Source organism: Heliangelus exortis, chromosome 1 (genome assembly GCF_036169615.1).
Source record: "Heliangelus exortis chromosome 1, bHelExo1.hap1, whole genome shotgun sequence".
Lineage (NCBI taxonomy): Eukaryota > Metazoa > Chordata > Aves > Apodiformes > Trochilidae > Heliangelus > Heliangelus exortis.
The window spans coordinates 107,990,781-108,009,608 of NC_092422.1; the positions used below are offsets into that span (position 1 = coordinate 107,990,781).

An 18,828-nucleotide genomic window follows, 5' to 3' on the forward strand; every position below is an offset into this window, starting at 1 on the left:
TGAGCCAGCGTCAACTCGGGCTCCGCATAGCCGGCGGGAACCTTCTCCTCATCCCCGCAGGCAGCCCCGAAGGGCTCCGCCGAGAGCCGAGCCGTCCCTGCCGCCCAGGAACACGGAACCCACCCCGCGGGACGGCTCTTTCCCCGGACGTGCACTCACCGCCTCCTGCCGCCTCTGCCCCCCGCACATCCCGCTGCCCTCCCGGCCGCTGCCGCTGCGATCACCGCCGCCTCCGCCTCCTCTCCCCGCCGCCACCGGGAGCCGCCCCCCGCCCGGCTGCCAGCACCGCCCCGCACAGAGCCGCGCCCGCCCCACGGCGAGGCCGGGGCGTGGGGCACCCCCGCGGGCGGAATGGTTCGCTCCCCGCAGTCCGGGGTCGCGGGAGCGGGGCGGCCGAAGGGCAGCAGGAGTGGGGGGTAAGGGGCGGGGGGTGGGGATGGAGAGTGGGAATGGGGAAGGGGGAGTGGGGGCGGGCGGGCGAAAAGGGGGAAACTGGCGCAGAGGTGTCCATAGAGAGGCGGGGGTCTCGTCGGGGCCGCTCCGGGGGACGGCTGCTGGGGGGGCCGCCGCAGGCGTTTCGCGATCCATATATATGAATCGCCAGGGAATTTCCTGCCTGCCAGATTAGCTGAGCAAACAGGGCGGCTCTGGGAGGGTGCGGGCCCGGTTTTCCTTGCCTGGGGCTGGGGGTGAGTTTACCTGCACCCTTCCTCCTCCTGCTCACCTGCCTTGTCATCTTCCCCGGGGGAGCCGTGTTGAGGAGGGGGCTGCCCTCCACCTTCCCAACTCCGAAGGGGAGCTCGGTTGTCTCCCTGCCCTGGTGGGGCATCCCTGCCACTCACCCTAGTCAGTGGGATCCCACCTTGCTGCCGCCTGCCAGAAGCCTTCCTGCGATTTAGTCTCACTTGGAAAAAAAACACATGTTGTGTGTGAACACATACATGTGCATATAGACACACAGGGCTCCCAGAAGACCCCCATCCAGGCCCTGTGCATCATCAAAAGATGAACCATCATTTTGCTGTCCCAAAACAGGGGAGCAGGCTGGTGAGCCCAGCCAGGCATAGCTGGTGGGGTTTGCAAACCAAAGCAAGTGTACAAACCAAGACCAGCTTGGCAGAGCATAGTTGCCAAAGAAGCCTGGTGTCCTTCTCTCACCAAGAGCACAGAAAGCTTCAGCTTGGTAAGGAACACACCAGCAAAGAGAGATGTGAGCCAGCCAGGAGGACTGTGCTCAGGGCAGCGAGCCAGAGTATCCTGCATAGTGACCTTGTTTCGTGCTGTGTGGCCTCATCACTCTACCTTTCCCCATTTGTTTCTCCAGGAGGAAATTGAGGGTTGTACCTACTGCTCAGGGGGTCCTGCAGGGAGAGCTGAAGCTCAGGTGGCTCTCAGTAGATGTGAAGGGGTATTATGATTGCAGGCTGTTCCCACCTGCCATGGGGAAATGAGGTGTTGTGAACTGGTTCCTGCCTTGCCCTATTCCAGGGGATATTTTACTTGGCTAAAACTGTTCCTTTGCTGCAATATAAACTTTTTAATAACTCCTTAAAATCTGGAATCTTAATAGCAACACTCATGTTCCTGAGAATATTCATTAAAAAAGAAAAAAAAGAAATGGCCTTGGCTGTCCTGGTGTTGAGTGTAGTTTCCCTATATTAGGAGAAGATGTCGAGACTAATTACTCTAATAGGCCAATCTGTAGTTGAGCTTTTCTGCTGTTATGCCCCCACAAACTTCCAAGTACTTCATTTACCACTTGTTTTGAAGCTGGCTCTTCCGTTTATTTCACTGAACAAGCAAGGAATGCACACAGAAAAACTAAAGGTGTCTAGGTGTAATGAATGCAGAGTTAAGGACGTGTTCACAGCAGGAAAAGGGAGAATGGCTTTTAACCCTGCAGCAGCCAGAGCCAAAACCAGCCAACCTTCCCTTAGCCTCACATGATCTTCCTTTTCCTTTTAAGTAGAAAAAGCTGCAAGTAACAGGCTGCAAAAATCTCCCCAGAGAAACTGATGCCTAATAGTACAGAAAAAAAGTAACTTTGCACTTGTGGTTAAACTGTTACTCTGAAGGACTTCTGATGTGCGGGCTGAAATGTTCCTTTAGTTAGTTATTACACAGTAGGTGAGGTGGCAGCAAAGCTGGGTCAGGCAGAACATGTGTTTCCCGTCATATATGTACACTGGGAAAATGTTATCTGAGTCAGTGACATCTGTTTCTTGGCAGCAGAGTAGACAAAAATAAGGAATTTCTAAAAGAACAAGAGGTATTCAAAACCAGCCATACCAGAGGCCCTAGTATAACTCAGTAAGTTGGAATGTCTAGCAGGCAGGGCTCTGGCAATTTGAAAAAAAAAAAAAAAAAGCAAGCAAGAAAAAAAAAAAAGCCCTTTCTTAGACACTTTATGAGTAGGAAATACTTAAAAATTAGCAAACAAGTGACATTCCAAAACCTAAAGAGAGCTAGCTGAAAACCCTTGTTGGAACAAAAGAGACAATACTTCTGCTGAATAAAGTTAAGAAAAAGGGTATGGAAACTTGCACAACGGGTACAAGTCATAGCTGGGTTGAACAGCCCACCAAACTTGCTTTAACTGCTTTCATTACAGTTGTATGGCTACCTCAACTGTATTTCACATCATAAAGGCTTTTGAGGTTCTCCACCCCTGAGCATACAAGCATGCCCAATAAAAATTTAGTTTCCATGGTAATGCATATAAGTAGAAATCAAATGTTGGAATGTTTGCAAAAAGCAGGCTTGAATCAGAAGCATTGAAAACAGTAATAAAATACTTCAGTTGTGTGGTGATTTTTCCTTCCTGGTTATGCAAGCACAGCACTGCAGTCACCCCTGAGCAGGCACCCACAATCACATCCTCTGCATTACCTGGTCCCTGGCCTTTATAGATTTTATCCACATCAGGTGTGGACATGACTGCATTTCTGTCAAGTGAGCCAGAGCCCACAGCAGGGAGTTGGTTGGGATTTCTGCTACCTACAGGAGGGAAAGACAATACCCAGCCTAACAAAATCAGTTGCGATAAAGCTACCTGTTGATGACTGGGTGTAGCTACACCCAGTCTTTTCTTTAATAGCATAACTGGTCTGGTTTCTTCGTTTTCCTGCCTTAACTATTCATTTGGGCTCCCAACCAAGTTTGTGACATTCTTTGGTGGGCTGATGCAGACCAAGAACATGACCCTGGTGAAACCTCTTCCCTCCCTGCACTTCTGCTTCTGAAAAAGGTCCAAAAAGTACTTGCTTTAGAGTGATTCCTGAGAAAAGGAACAACACAGATCTGAGCATCTGTGCTTGAGACCTAACCTTTCTTTCTCAAACAGGCAAAACCAACATACCAATGGATTTTTATTAAATTGCACCCTTTTTGAACAAACCTGCGACAACAAACAGGGTTGTAAGGATTCAGTGCTTTCCAGCATATAAACAGCATTTTGAAACACTGCCTCAGTGAAAAAACCCAGCTGTTGCTTGTCATTGCAGAGTAAAACTACTCAGTTTTGTATAGCTTGAAAATAATAACAGTGTTCACAACTAGGACTTCTGGTGAAACTTTAAAGCAAGCAGTGATTCTTTTGGTGTAACTTCCTCAAAGGACATTCTGAGGCACTGTAGCAGGATGGATTGTAGGTACTGCAAGAAACTTGATTTTTAAGGCTCATTGTGAATCTCTACAAAATCAAAAGGCAACCTGAAGCCCACTGCATTCATCAGTACCAATCTGGTGAAAAAAAATCACACACAGTAGTTACACTATTGTGTAGTCATCCAAGTTAAAAATCTGTTAATGCAGCACTCAGTAGAGAGATATATAAAACAATAAAAAATAATATAAACTGAGGTTCAACCAGTACAGTGTTTCTGTGACTTGGCCTGAAACTTTCTTAAATTGTCACACAAGAGCTATCAAGAAGAAACTGCCTGAGGAAAATAAGTTACACGAGTAATCAAATCTTATGCCTCAGGGCACAAGTCAATTGCTGGAAGGGTCAAGAAAGGAATTTCCTCACCCTCTTCCTTTGCACAGTTGTACACAATTAACTAGGTTGTAATTGCAAAGCAAGGAAGTGGTTAGGTTTTGCATTCCTCTGAATCATCAAGTGCTGGGCTGCTTCTGTAGCTGAATACAGAGCTTAAGGGACAGGTCTGGTAGGTGGGTTTTGTTGCACTTCTGTCAGGCTTTGGCTGGGTTTGCAGTGCAGCTGTGAGGCCTGCTGTTCCTGATGCTGACTGTAGCTCAGACTGTGGTTGCACTGCAGAACTACCATAGAAGTGTGGGATTGATTAATTCAGGTGATTAGGTTTTTTTTAATAGCAAGTAGCTGCCTTAAAAATGTCTCTATCAATGAATTGCACAACTCGTAATGACTCATTTAAGTAGTGCCAATGTTGTAGCCATAGTGGCCTAAAGATATAAACAAGACAAGATTTGTTGGAAAGGGAACCATCAAGACAGGATTTGTTGGAAAGGGAACCATTTTTGTTAAAGCAGCTAGTCATTTAGTGCAAGACAGGATCATGCCACTTCTTCTTACATAGAACATTTTAGTAACCAAAAAGCATTTTTGCAAACACAGGCCAGCCATTACTCTACTTCAAATCACAAGAGCACTACCCTATTAGCTTGTGTATGGCTATCTGTCCTTGCAGCTGATTAATTGCTTCCTTTGCTAGAATCAGCATGCTGCTGAGAATGGGAGGGCTTAGGGCTTCATTAGCCAACTCTGATACTGCAGCTAAACTTACTAGAGTGTTATTAAAGTTTTTCTGTACACAAATACATTCTTGATAGAAGAGCTGTGAGCAAACGTTGAAAACTGCAAGCACGAGGTCTACAGGCACAACCTTGGTCCATGCTCCTTGGAGATGTTAAGTCAGGAGGCAAATGGCTGGCAGAAGACAGTGCAAATTATGGAGCTACTCCAGTAGTCTAATTATAGTCACAGATAAAGGCAGCTAATTATTTTGTACTCAGTGGCTGGATACAAAGCTATCTTCATCCTGCAATTGCCCCTTCTATACTTAATCTTCCTCACAGCAAGCAATGAGTGATTCCTAAGTTCCCATACACAGCTTAGTTTGGGGCCTTATGATTTGCCTCTGATGCCAAGCCAGGGAAGTTTTCTGTTCTCCTTTGGTCTCAACCCTTATTTATCAAATCTGAATGCAGAAACCTTTTATACACCTACCAAAGTGGTGGGTAATGTGAAGAAGATGGTATTCTCTTTCATAAGAAATTGAAAGGAATCTAAAAGCATTTAAACCACTTGCCCAAGCTTACCCAGAGGAAGCAAGGTGTGGAACACAAGAACCCAAGATAGTACTTCTATTTCACAATTAATCTGTGTAAAGACAGATTTCCGTGTTGAAATAAATGCTCATGTGGTTTCTTCCTCCTGTAAAAAATACTCTTCCCCTTCAGGTGGAACTCAGTTAATTACTAAAGAATCAAGAGTAAAACAGTGCTTTTCTAACAAAAGGAAAGATGATAGGCAAAACTTACTTCATTCTGTTCAGAGTAATTTGAGCTGGAATTGATGTAGTGGCTTTCATAAAGGTAAAATCTCCACCTAACAAACTGTAGATAAAAATACATCCTCAGAACTGATTAATGAAGTTGCCCTTGCTAACAAGTTTTTATATGTGCATCGAGTAGTTGGGTTTTTTTCCTCTCAACAGATGGCCTCCAAATGTGAAATTAAGTCCCATTAGCAGCACAAAGGATGACACAATATAGCTACTACTTTCATGCACTAAAAGGGGCAGACTTAGATGCAGAGATATATTTTAGTCTTAGCTATTGGGGATTTTTCTTCAAATACAGACAGGGTTAAAAGCAACTGAAAAATATAAATTATAATCACTTTTTCCCTTTGTAGCCTGTACACAAAACTGATTTAAGGGTTAGACACAATGTGCGAAACCCAAAGATAAACATCCTGAAAATGCACTAATGCCTAATGTAAAATCAACCTAAATGAAAATAGTAGGCAAGTGACAATCCCACCATCTAACCTCCACACTATACTTGCACCCCTTCAACAAAACCCTTAAAATATAGTGGGGTAGGGAAGGGGCTGCAGGCTCAAATATGTTTGAGTCCTGTCAGAATGTGCAGGGAAAGGGGGAAGGAGGGTGAGCATCTCCCCACAGGTTTTTTAACTGATGTGTGCTGGAGGAATCTGTCTCCTGAGACCAGAACAGCTTCTGTACCAGGGAGCTTGTTGGATTGCAAGGCACAGGAGGACACATACACCTTGCATATGCCCACTGCCAGGTTAATCTATATCCTGTTATTCCCTTTCCCATTTACATCAGGCCCATTTTGGGTTACCTTGGGGAATAAGAGGGAACCATCCCACTGGTAACACTGTTTCCCTGTGCCTGCTGTTGGGTATACCACCTTGCTCATGGTAGGTGTACTGCCTGCAGGGAGGCTGCAAACTGCCAGAATAGCTGTGGAAATCCTGAGTTTACTCAAAGGAAAATAAAGTATTGGGGTACTTGAAAATCAAAGTTCCACACCTCTCCCTGAGGTGGCTAGGGCCCCTGCATTTTAACCAGAAGCTCAGACTTCATGGGGCAACACCTAAGCTAATGGCTTTATGGTAAACTGAAAAGCAAACTCAGACATTACAGAAATATGAGAAGTTTAGAAATGCTACTTCACAGGATCTTGATTGTGTAAAACCTGCTAATTTGTGTAAATATTCTTGTCTATGTTGCTCACCTGAGAGCATCTACCTCCATTCTGCATTGCTGTTCTGGCAGCCTGAGTATCCTGTTTGCCAAGAAGCTGTAGATATGTGCTTCAATCTGGGCTTGCACCACTGTGGGCATGACACCACGTGCACTTCCAATGAAATTCCCACTGACTGATGTAGGATTAGGCCCACAAGAAGCAATAAAATCTCCTTGCTGATCCTGGAGTATCACAGGAAATTAACATATGACAATTTTTAACATGTTGGTTTAATAAATTATAATTTTGTGCTATAGTTTAAAGACCACTGTGAAATCTGAGATAGCAAGAAGCTGGAGGTGGTCTCACTTCTCTTTCATAATGTCTTGTTTGCATGCTGTGGGTTTTTTCCTTCCTCTTTGTGCTGTTGAAACCTTAAAACAGTTGGGGAGGCATCCCAGTGTCCAGGATCAACAACATGCATTTTGGTTCAAGCTCCCCGGGCCCTCCTGTAAAGTAGAAATCCATGCTAAACAAGATGAGAAATCCACTATCTTAGTAGCACGCTTTGCTGACAGGATATAAATTAGGTAACAGTATGAGAAAGGGGACACAAAAGTGGCCTGTAGGAGCCAGGGAATCAGCACATAAAGAGAGGAAAGAGCTGAGAGAGAATCATCATTAGGCTCAGGAACAGTGTGTTATTAGCGTGCTTTTTTAAACCTCAGAAGTTGAAGGGGAGAAAAATGTTTCTTTATGCCTCAGATCTCCTCTTTAGTTAATAGAGGTTTCAGGTTCCACCTCCCCCCTGCCATTTCTGGAGAGGCTGCCAAGTTTTCCCAGAGCTAAAAGCAACAACTTTCTGTTAAACGTTACTTCATGCTTCTGGTATTAATCTAATAGGAGGCTAGATGGGGAGGAGGGGGAAGCAGCAATGAAAGCTGATTTCCTGCCATGCAGTGGGAAATCCATAGAAAATTCAGATGTAACACCAATTTTAACAGCTGGATGGCTACTTAGGCTTTTACTTGCTGTAGGAACATGCAATTGCGTACTTTTTTTGTTATTGTTGTTGTTATAAAAAGAACACAGACATCAAGCAAAAGGCAGAATTAAAAGAAGGCTTGCAGTTCTAAATGTCCTGATTAAACCACCCTATCCAACTATGCTGGAAATACCAACAGTTTGCAAATTGTCTCTCATTTCTGTTAATATTTCTAATAAGAATGTTCATGGAAACAGAAAATACACAAGGAAATTGTTTTGCTTATAAGCACTTCCACAAATATTTACTTGGGAAGTGCTCCAGTAACCACTTTGAAAAGAGTCTTAGAGGGTTTGATAATCATGCTATCTGATCACTGAAATTAAACTCCCTGATGGAGGTGAAAAAAAACCATAGGAATGAGCAGATTGTGAATACTCAACATATAAGTCAGAGACAATGGTCCTGTAGCAGTTCATGGCCATATATAACATGTACTGAAGAACTGTTAGCAGCACCTCTCTCAAGTGTGCAGCAAGACAGTGGATTACTTTTTATATTCACTCTCCCTTTTCTGGATAAGGGTTTGACTATTTACTCTAATAATAATTGCTGAGAGTGTGGTGACCACAAGCACAGTCCTTTTTTCTTGCCTATTTAAAAAGTGACTTTTTCCTCCTTTCATGCTTTTTGCTCAGCTTTTGCTCCACCTGTTTCTCACACACCATATGGCTCCAATCACGACACATTGCAGAAGATTTTTCTACACTGATGCAAAGAAAGCTTAATACAGTACACATGTTGAAAGAGAACCCTGTTTTGTAGATGAAGCTGGGCTGTAACTCGTTTGTGCATGCTGGGTATACTACTAGGAAGGACCCTTACTGCACATTATCTTGATGATAAAGCTTTACCTGCCCACTGGAGCATGGGATCAGCAGAAGATGGCACCTGTTTTTTATGTGACTAGCTGCAGCCAGCTGTTAGACTGAATGTGTTAATAATCATTTTCAGCAGTCCCAGGCTTGCATTATGCAAACTGCCAGACTCAAAGACTCTCCTGGGTAGTGATGGCAGGAAAAGCCCCGAGGCTAACACCCAAAACACAGAGTAGAAGCTACGCTGTGTGAGCTTAGAGGCTTCTCGTGGGGCAGATAAACACAGCCCTGGAACATTTGATAGCTTGAAGTACTGATGGGCAGGAGACACGAAAAACAAAAGCCTTGAAAACAAGTGAGAGAATGAGAAAAGTTGCTGTGGATATCACATTAGGAAGAAGTTTAAAGAGCTCAAGTTTCTTAAGGGTGTAGTACTGTTGAAAAGGCAGGGACACCTAAACAGAAAACTGTTTCCAATTCTTTATTACGTGTTCATAAAAACAGGACATTATGCACAGTTTTTAAGTCAACAGGACCATTGCTGTTGCTCTCTCTGTACTCCAAAAATTCCAGCGGGTATCAAGTTTTCCTTGTAGTGGAAAAAACTGGCAGAACTTCAAAGACTTGATAACAGCTTATTCAGAGAAAGGACAGTAGCAGTTAGTCATGCTTGACTATTAAAAATGTTGTTTTCACCTATATATATATATATATATATAAAATATATATTTTTTAAGAGAAGCTGGATAGAATTTGGCAATGTTTAAAATGGTGCCAGTTGTATCAGGTCGCAGCTCAGGCAAAGAATGGGAAAATGTAGCTGCACTGGAATTTGTTTGGGAAAGGCTATCTAACAGCTCAACTTTCATCAAATATGCTGTGGCCAGGGGCTACAAGAACCATGAAATCACTGAGCACAGTTGGACAGATTTTAAATGACTGAAAAACTGAAACAGGAGTTTTGAAAAATAGGGATATATGAGTACTCTATTTATTTCTTTATTTGAAGGCACAGACATTGCCCAACCCTGATAAATATTGTCTTAAGAGCATAAACATTCTGAAGAACCTAAGAAACGGAGTGAAAAAATGTTGATTAAGTCAAAATAAGCCTTTAATTTATAATTTGATCTGGCACATTATAGATTTTCCTTTGATGGACAAAGCCAGTTCAAACAATTCTCCCTCAGCCTAATGTTGGATCTTTTCCTTTCTAATCTTTGAGCACAACAGGTTTGTAGGTTCAGTTTCAAGAGTGCCCTAACTTTCCATGTAGTGCCAAATGGTATCTGTACTACACTAAAGCAATGTGTCATGGATCCATGCCACTTTGCAGAGATTTAAGAGTTATGCTGGGGCTCACAGTAAGCAGAGGCTCTGTATCTATATAAATAAGACATTTTTACTCGTCTGGAAAACATGTTTCTCTCTCAAAAATATTACAGTCCCTCATTTCTTTTCTTTCCTTTTCTCCCTCCCTCTTCCCTGGTCATATGCAACTGAAGAAATGGCCTTTGTTAGTTTTTTTTCTGGGCTGGCAAGAAGCCCAAAGATCCAGCTGACAAAAACCTCAAGTCAGCACATCCAATGAGAGGACTGTCCCTTTCAGAGCCCCGTTTCACAGCCTCCCTGTCATGGGAGCATCTCAACAGCACCACACAGAAGAGCCATGCATGGCCCTTCTTCCTTACAAGGTGAACCATTCTTACTCTGTTTCTTGAGCTTAAATAATGAGCTTTCCTTACTCACCCCATGGCTGCCCAGTGTTTGCTTGCTGAGCTGTGGGAGGGGGCTGGCAGACAGCATCAGTACAAAAAGAAGCTCTCATCGGTGGGTTTGAGGAGTGATTGTAAGGCTCAGGGGATTGGCTCCTGTTTCTCCCACCTGTCCTTTTGTCTGTCATGAGACATCCTGTGATCAGAAGGAAGCAGCCTGACAGGGCTGTGTTAGCCTAGGCAATGTACAGTCAGCACAAGTAAATGACAATGTAGAGTCCTCCAAGTAAATATGTAGGTGCTGCTCTAAGTCCTAGCCCACTGCCAGAGTTTGCACCAAAATTTCTGACATGAAAGAGTCAAGGACTTCGAAGAAATTGCTGGTTCACAGCAGCCAGTAGTCAGAAAAACAAGTGTTGTGAACCAAGTTAAGGATCTAGCTCATGCATTAGTTGGATAAGATGAATTTTTTTTTTTTTTCTGAAAAGGAATTCAGTGCTTTTTGCAATTTGCACTATGGCTTCACAGAACAGAAGTGGTTCATCCTGCAATCAGATCACTTCACATAATGTCAAAATAAGCACCGATTTCTCACGCGGTTTTCTTTCCTGAGCCTTTTCTTATCCAACACAACAAGTGAACACTGTTCTTTCTGTTCTTTCTCCTCCCCTTTCCTCAGCGGTCCTTTGGTATTTACCTCCTCTCATTTTGGATTTCCTGTCTGCACCCTAGGGAAAGGATTTTCCTGTGAGAAACAAATGTCACGCTGATGATGTGTTTGGATGCCAGCAGAACAAGTCTATCCCCCATGTGAAGCAAATCTCTCAACTACCTGCTATCAGAAGAGTACTGCCTAGATTTTTTATTTTTTTTTTCCACCTTACCCATTTCATTTGGAAATAGCTTTAGAGAATTGGCTTTCTGGTCCCTAGCAGAGCTGCTATTACCATGGAAGGAATTAAAATGGATAAAATTATTTTGAGTAAATGAAGACCTAAACTGGATTAAATCTCAAAATTAAAACAAAACATCAAACATTTTGAAAGCACACCTACTTTCTATAGCATCCTGCATAGCACGTAACTTTTTTGTTACTTTGTGAAGTTTTGGTCTGAGAGAAAGAGAAAAAAGCAAATGAGAATACTCCACATCTCTTCTGTACATGTACAAAGAGCAGGGCACAGGAACTCTGCCAGAAGCATCCAAATATGGTGATATAAAACATACACAGCTGTTTCTGAAATTACAGAAGGTGGTTTTTCATAAGGTGGGAAATCTCCTGGCAATTCACTTCTACTTATTCATGGAAATGAAAACCACCAACAAGACATGGGAAGAAAAAAAAGCTCTGCATCTTAGCAGCAAAAGTCCCAGGAGATGTGTCTGTTCAGATTGGTTTGGAACCAAAAGTTTTTTCACCTCAAACACAGATTAGAGCTTTTGCCTTTCCCCAGCAGCCAAAGAGACCAGGAAACCTTCAGCCTCTGGATCATGGCCAAGGCTGCCAAGCCCTCAGCCCCAGGAAGTTGCTGACAGGCTTTGCAAGTGATTGGGAGGACAAAGGTGCCACATCTTTTTGCTGTCTCTGCAGAGCCCAGAAGATACAACACAGTCGTGCTATAAAGACAGAAAAGCCATTTCTGGAAGAAGACCAAGGAAAGTGTTTATGGGCATGCATGCTCAAGTACAAGGTGTGCATGCTATATTGAGTATATTTAATATCAGCAGAGTGCAAAAGTCTGGCTAAAGAATGTGGCAGGATATTTTGCTTCGTGCATTTTTGTCTAGAGGTCTTCAGGGTGCTTAGGATATTGAAAATACCATAGATCTCATTGCTATCCTCTTGTGGTACATTATAAGAGATGCTAGATAGCCAGGTTGCAACAGCCCAACTGGGGCAAAAAACAGTCTGTGGCTTTAACTGGGTTGTCATATATATCTTTGAGCTGCTATAGGCATTGGGGATTGTGTTGTGGCTTGTGGCATATGCAGAATGGGTGTTTTGGGGTCTAACCAGATAGTACCTCTGTGCTTGGATGACCCTAGTGGCTTATGCCGTGTAAAATGGGTGGTGTCTCACATTGCTCACTATCTTGTGAGAAATAAATAATTGCCTCGTGTTCTCACTTTGAAAGCTAAATAAAAACTTCCTTTTTACATATGAAAGTATTTTTGCGTACAAAAGTCTAGGGCTTGAACTCTGGGTAATGCATTTGGGAAAGCTCACAAAAATCAGTCCTCTGGTCCAGTACATGGCTGATGAGCTCAGAAGAATGCACCAGAATTATGAACATCCTTGCTGCAGCTTTCCCTTAGGCCCTTTCACTGTGCATTTTCTGCAAAGTAAGCAGAAGAAGAAACTGAATCTACAGTTACTGACAATTCATGGGACCAATGAAAGTCAGATTCAGACAGTGCTTTAACAGAAGTCAGACTTAGTTGTTCAGGAAATTACGTGGAGCCTTGCAGACACTTTAAAACCAGAGGAACTATCTGTGGAAGACACTGTTTAGATGGTCTTGAACTTTGCCTGAGTTCCAGCCTGAACTCAGAATGTTAGAAATCTCTCAAGGTCATGCTTATAAATAGACAGTCAAAAGTCTTTTTCATATGAAGACATAAGGAACAACCTTTCTGTCACAGCCAGACAACCCATTCACATGCTAAACCTAGTCAACAAAGCAAGCATTGTTCAAAAAATCATCAAAAAGCGATGAGATAGATGAATAACGAAGTGAAGCTCATTCAAGAGAGAAAGTGTGGAGGACACTGAAGTAATCAGAAAGGCAAGTAAAGTTAACTGTGATCAAACTGAATGTACAATAAAGAGAAAAAGCAAACCTCCAAACCCAAGTGCAAGTTTTACTTAGACAGATTTGACTATTCTATATAGCATTTGAGCTATTCTATAGCATTTGAGCTATTCCTACATGGAAAGCTCCGATAGAGTCTACTTTGGCCAGGTTGGCCTGGTTTGTGTTTATTGTGATCTGTCCTTTCCCTCCTAAGTGATGGTTGTTTATATTTTCCATACAGAAACCTAAAGTTGCATTCCCTATAAAAGATTCACTTGTCTAACTACAGCTAGAAGTAGAGACACCTACTTCTTTGCCACTGAAATAATGAGAAGATCCATCAGAGCATCAGATTCAATCAGAGAAGTTACCACATTCTGAGCTGGTCAATACTTGTACATTGTTTGTCTCTTGCAGATGGACAGATGTTGGAACTCAGTAGTGTATTTTTTCTTATACAAAGCCTTCCAATTTCAGAGCAACTCCTTAAATACAAGTTCTCACATACTAATACGAACTTCAGAGCAGGTAACACCTTGCTTTCTTGGAGCTCCAGGTGCCTGACTTCTGAAAAATGCAGCTTTTATTCAGTCTGGCAGCAAGTGTTTATTTTGCTGGGACTTTCTTGATGCCTTCTCTGTGTGCTGCTGTGATGTCTTTCTGGTTTCTCTTCTACAAGCACAATATTCAGCCACCTGCATGTTAACTCAGCCTGTTATCAAACCCTCCACCTACACAATACATTCTTAAACAGCTTTGTACGTACCCTCATTTTTGAGGTGGTGGCTCCTATTGTTTCAGCTATCTACTCCATAAAGCTTAATTGCACTTTGCAGTTGACTCAAATTAAGGGTGGTTGTTACACCCACTATGTTCAGCCAGACCTCATGCAACTGCCAGAAGCAACAAGATGTGCATTTTTAGTACCCTGGCAATCCATTGCATTTCTGTCCCTCAGAACTACTCAACAAGTCACTAACCACTGATGACAAGTTTTCTCAGACACACAAATCTCTTCCCTGTAAAACTTCTGGATATGCAGACCACCTTCTTCTATCTTCCTACAGTAAAGAAGCACTGTATTTAAATGCAGCAGATGCCTTTTCTATGACAAAGGTACAACCTGAGTACTACAGGAAAATGGCCAGTTCCATAGTCCTGCCATTTCAATTACTCTCCTCTCCCCAGTTAATTCCATTTTCCAAGTAAATCTGCCAACAGGCTGCCCTCTTAGCTTCAAGAGCTGGATTTTCCCATTTTGTAGATTCATGACTTTGTGAAACACAACTCTACACATTTCAAAATTAATCTGTACTGTGAGTTAGCCCCAGTGTGATAAGATACAGCATAGAGAGAATATTTGTGGGAGATAAAAAAAAACAAACAAAACAAAAACAAAAAGGGAATTTTTACCTTTAAGTTAAAGCTGGCATTTTTGGCAATGTGTAGAAGCTCTTCTCATAAAGCTCTTGACAATGGTACACCCACATTCAAGCTCCTGCTGTGTTCATCTGATAAGATCTGGAGTTAAAAACCTCTGCTCAATGTTAGGCAGAACTACCACTTTAAAGTGGGATACACCCCACGTATCTGATACCACAAAACAAACATTTACAAATTAAAACATCCCATTAGAATCTAAAAGCAGACATTAGCACAACTGAGTTCACAAGAAGAATATTATGTAAAAAATAAAATAAAAAACATAACATTTCAAATAGTCCTTCTTCCACTCCAGTGTGGAATTCACAAATTTCATACCTCCAGCCCTGCTAAGGAGCAAACATTGTGCTCCAGCAGTAGCAGAACTACTGCCCTGGTAGCAACTGTAGTTTCAGGAGTGGAAACCTTTAGGCTTCCACTGTTCATTTGGTATTTCCAGACTTTTGGATGGTGCTTCAGGATATGAGTCTCCTAGGAATTGACCTGTGCCAATTTGGCACTTCCCAGCTTGTTCAGGTTTCTTTACTGCCTTTGTTTCCTGGGCAGAGGCTGGTTGGTGCTGGAACGAGGACTGCTGCCCCTTTCAAAGCTTTGCAAAGTGCAGGATGTTGCTCCAAGAGCTGCAGCAAGCTCTTCTTCCTGGGCCATGTGCCCTTGTAGTGCTGCTGGTCCCCCACCATGATCCTGCCCTTTGCAATCATCTTCCTTAGCACAGCTCCTGACTGCTGCTGTCTAAACAGAGCCAGTTCCCAGGCTTGAGGAACAATCCCTGTTTACCTAACGACACCACCCCGGCCTGGAACAGGGATGTCCTTTCTCTGACCCATTTGACACAGGAAATTTATCTGCTTTGGAGTTTTTCCACTTAAAACAGACAGGCTTGAGTGAACGCCACTTGCCAAGACCTGCTCCATGGAGCACACAAAGGAGCACAGTGTCAGGGAAATAAATCAGCCTCTTCCTTGCACAAGCACGGTGGTGTTCTTCAGCCTGGCAGTCATGCCCTGGCAAGAACCTCACCTGGCACCTATTTTTGTCAACCAACAGGTCATAACCCGGAGGCAACTCACTTGTTGAGAACAGACACAAGCTGTTAACAAAAACAAAGAAAACTGAATGAATGGGTAGGCTCTGGAAATCCCACGGAAGTTTTATCTGATGAGTGATGAGCAGATTGCAAAAATGCTTAAGTACTTCTGGGAAGTACCAGATCTCATAACAGCTCCATCCCAGGAAATTACTTCATCACTAGGCAAAACAGTTGTGCTGACTCTTGCTTTTTTCTCTGTGGCATGATGAGTGTTCCTTCCTTTCCTGGCCAGATCATGACTGCACATCCAGAGATGAGGTGGGAGTGTCTCTGTGCCAGTTTGTCCACTGGATAAACCAATTATCCTGCACACAAGGTGTAAATTTGATCTACCTCAGGCAGGAGAGGAGCCTCATGCTGCTTTGATACTCTTCACTTCTTGAGTAAGAGATGGGGCACAACTTAGAAGAGAACAGCAAATCCCCCATGTATAAAGGGAATACACAGGTGCCTGAGCCCAAGCCATGAATCCTAATTTCAAATAATCCCTCATTTAAAAGCTGTGAGCCTGGGAGAGCACAAGAATTCTTGACACATTTTGGTTCTTGTCAACATCTTTTCTTTGGCCATTTGCTCCCTCCAGTGACCTGTGGAGTCCCTTTTTGGACATCTGGACCAGGGTTTTGCAGGGAATTGCAGTACAAGCCCTGGGTTTTCACAAGTTAGGCACATTGCAGCCCTATGTTCCTGTGCCTGAGCTGCTGTTATCTGTAGTGGCTTGTGTTGTGCTGCATACCCACAAGGATGCAGAGAGGTGACTGCCAGCTGGGAATTTTCTGCCTTTCAAGTGCTCAGTTCTCTTTAAACAAGATTTTAAAAACACGTCTTGATATGTTTCTAAGAGAAAGTTTTTTAAAAGTGTGGAGATTGTATCACATAGAAACTTCAGAACTTGTACAGACCTCTAATCCTTGGGGTTAATAGTAAAATATGCTCATGAGGCAATGTCACATCTCTGCTTTAAAGCACAAGGTGCTAATACTTCTCTAAAAGGGTTCAATGAATTTGTATTAGAAGCACATGGATTTCCTAATCTAAATTCAGTAGCCTTCGGTGAAACGTCCCATAAAATTCAGCGTGAGGCATGCCTATATTTACCAAATAGTTCGTACTTGGCTTACAAAATTCATAGCATCCTAATCAATTAGAAGGAACCTTTTATATTTTAAGGTAGCCTTAAATGCATATATTTGTACCTGCTCTGTCTATAACAATACAGTGCTCCCCAAGAAATGGCTGACAAAGCATGGATCCTTACTATGCTTTAAAAATGGGCAGTCTGGAGGAGGGTGTCCTTTTGCCATTCAGCCACGCTCGAGCTGGTAGAGGAGAGAAGGTCACAAAACTGGCTGTTCTACCTAGGTGGCTCGTCAACACATTGTCCCCATAATTAGCTGTGCCCTCTGCAACCTCTTATTAAGCCAGGCGGCCTAAAACAAAACAAAAAAACAAACCACCGACATCTCTTCAAAGCTGAAATGTGGAGAGTCCCCATCAAGAAATAGCATGAGCTCACCTTCACAGTGAGGTGGTGATCCTTGGTGGGAGTTATACCTCCTTCCTCAAGCTTAACCATCATTTTCTGAAAGCTGGGGTCAGGATGCAGGACTTCACGGATGGAGACATCCTGAACGTCGGCCGCCTCGGAGCAGACACGCCGAGGCTGCTGGAAGGCAGGAGAACCATACAGGCTGAGGGAGCCAAGTCACACTGATGCTGCATGGAGTCTATTTGGAGGCTTGGCCTCTATTAGCATATAAATGAAGTGATACACGCAGCCGCAGCTTGCCAGAAAACCAGAGAGAATAATCTCCCCAATTTGGCAGCTCTCTAGAGCATTTAGTTTGTGAATGAAGAGCCAGGCACACGTTGAAGCCAAGCTGGGTCCATGGTTTACAGCCAAATTGACTTTACATGGCAAAAAACTGGTGTTGAAAAGTTGTGGAGGCGACCAGCACTTTTTCTGCTACTTAAAGTAAGTTGCTATTCTAGGAAAATGACTTCAAAGATACACATCTCTGTTCCAGTAGACTGATAGCATTTCACCTATTGCGTCTGCAGGCCCAGATGAGCTGTGGCACAGCCCTTCTCCTGCAGACTCCTGGCCATTAACTCCAAATGCTTGATTTTCTCCCAAGTGAAGGAGAAGGAACTGAAAGTTCACAGGAAAAACGATATGGAAGAGAGATGACCACGTAGCTGCTGAGCTTAAACACATGAAGAATTTTTGCTTACGGATCCTTATTAGGCTAATGAATAGAAAAAACAGAAGGGCAGACATTCAAAACTGGCACACTAAGCACAGAGGGAAGGAGCAGTTGCATTTAACTGTGTAGCCTATGCAAGCCTTTTAAGGTATTTCAATTAAGACAGAGAGAAGAAGGCTTGTGTTTTTTGTATAAATACTTTTCACGTTTATTAGGGTTTAGTTTTCCTTCTTTAAATATTTCCAATTGTCAGGGCCTCAGCTCAGGCGCAAAAGCAAGGAAGTCTAAGCACAGAGGCATGCAAACTTTTCCAAGAGCAGTGCAGTCTCGTTCGTTGTAGCTACATAGGATACTTTGGGGAAGATAAAATTTCTAGAGGAAAAAGAAAAATGGAATTAAGCATAGGTAAAAGGAAAATCAGTGCTAGGACATTTTAATTCTGGCTTAAATACACTGACTTGAAAAGAGAAATCCATTCTCCATTTACATTAGCAGCCACAGGCAAGAGTATCTTGACTATACAGTTAGCTGCACCTTGCTTCTCTTCATTACAGATTCAGAATTACATCAAAAAGCTCTTAAAATCTCTCAAAAAATCTCTTATAAAAATCTCTTTGCAACTTTCAGCTAGCTTTTAGTTGCTTTGCACACTGAATTTGTCCCTTCCCTTCATTTCTAAGCTTTAGTTCGGTGCTTTTCTAAGGTGCTGTAGCAGCTGCAATCTGGAATTGCACAGATGGCTCAGTCTTTGCAAATGCCTCAGGCCAGCTTCTCAGCTGGGGTGAACAAGGTGCTGTGCTCCTGCCCCCCTGCCCATTTCACCCACAAAGTCACTAGCTGGTCCTGTAGCAGTCAGGTAGATACAATCCCATCTGCTGTTCACAGCTAGGGAAGCCATGATGTGAATAACCACTTTTTCCTTTTCACATGAAATAGTCAATCAACCTTAATGAAAAGCAGGAATGACAGTCTGCTTGAGCAAGAGCTGGGAATTTTAACAACTTGGATCAAAG

At 43.0% G+C, this 18,828-nt stretch overlaps 1 protein-coding gene across 8 annotated transcripts in view; it reads right to left on the bottom strand.

Annotated features, from left to right (window-relative positions):
* The window catches only part of PHLDB2 (pleckstrin homology like domain family B member 2), an 85,734-nt gene extending 68,490 nt beyond the window's left edge, over window positions 1-17,244 (bottom strand). For 4 of the 8 annotated variants that reach the window (XM_071757443.1, XM_071757425.1, XM_071757454.1 and 1 more), the window contains exon 1: window positions 160-258. The gene's annotated coding sequence lies outside the window, so the exon portion shown is untranslated. Of the gene's footprint in view, window positions 1-159; window positions 269-14,488; window positions 14,583-17,124 lie in introns of those variants that run through there. The other 4 variants (XM_071757398.1, XM_071757391.1, XM_071757406.1 and 1 more) reach the window with 4 other exon arrangements.
* Window positions 17,245-18,828: the final 1,584 nt, after the last annotated feature.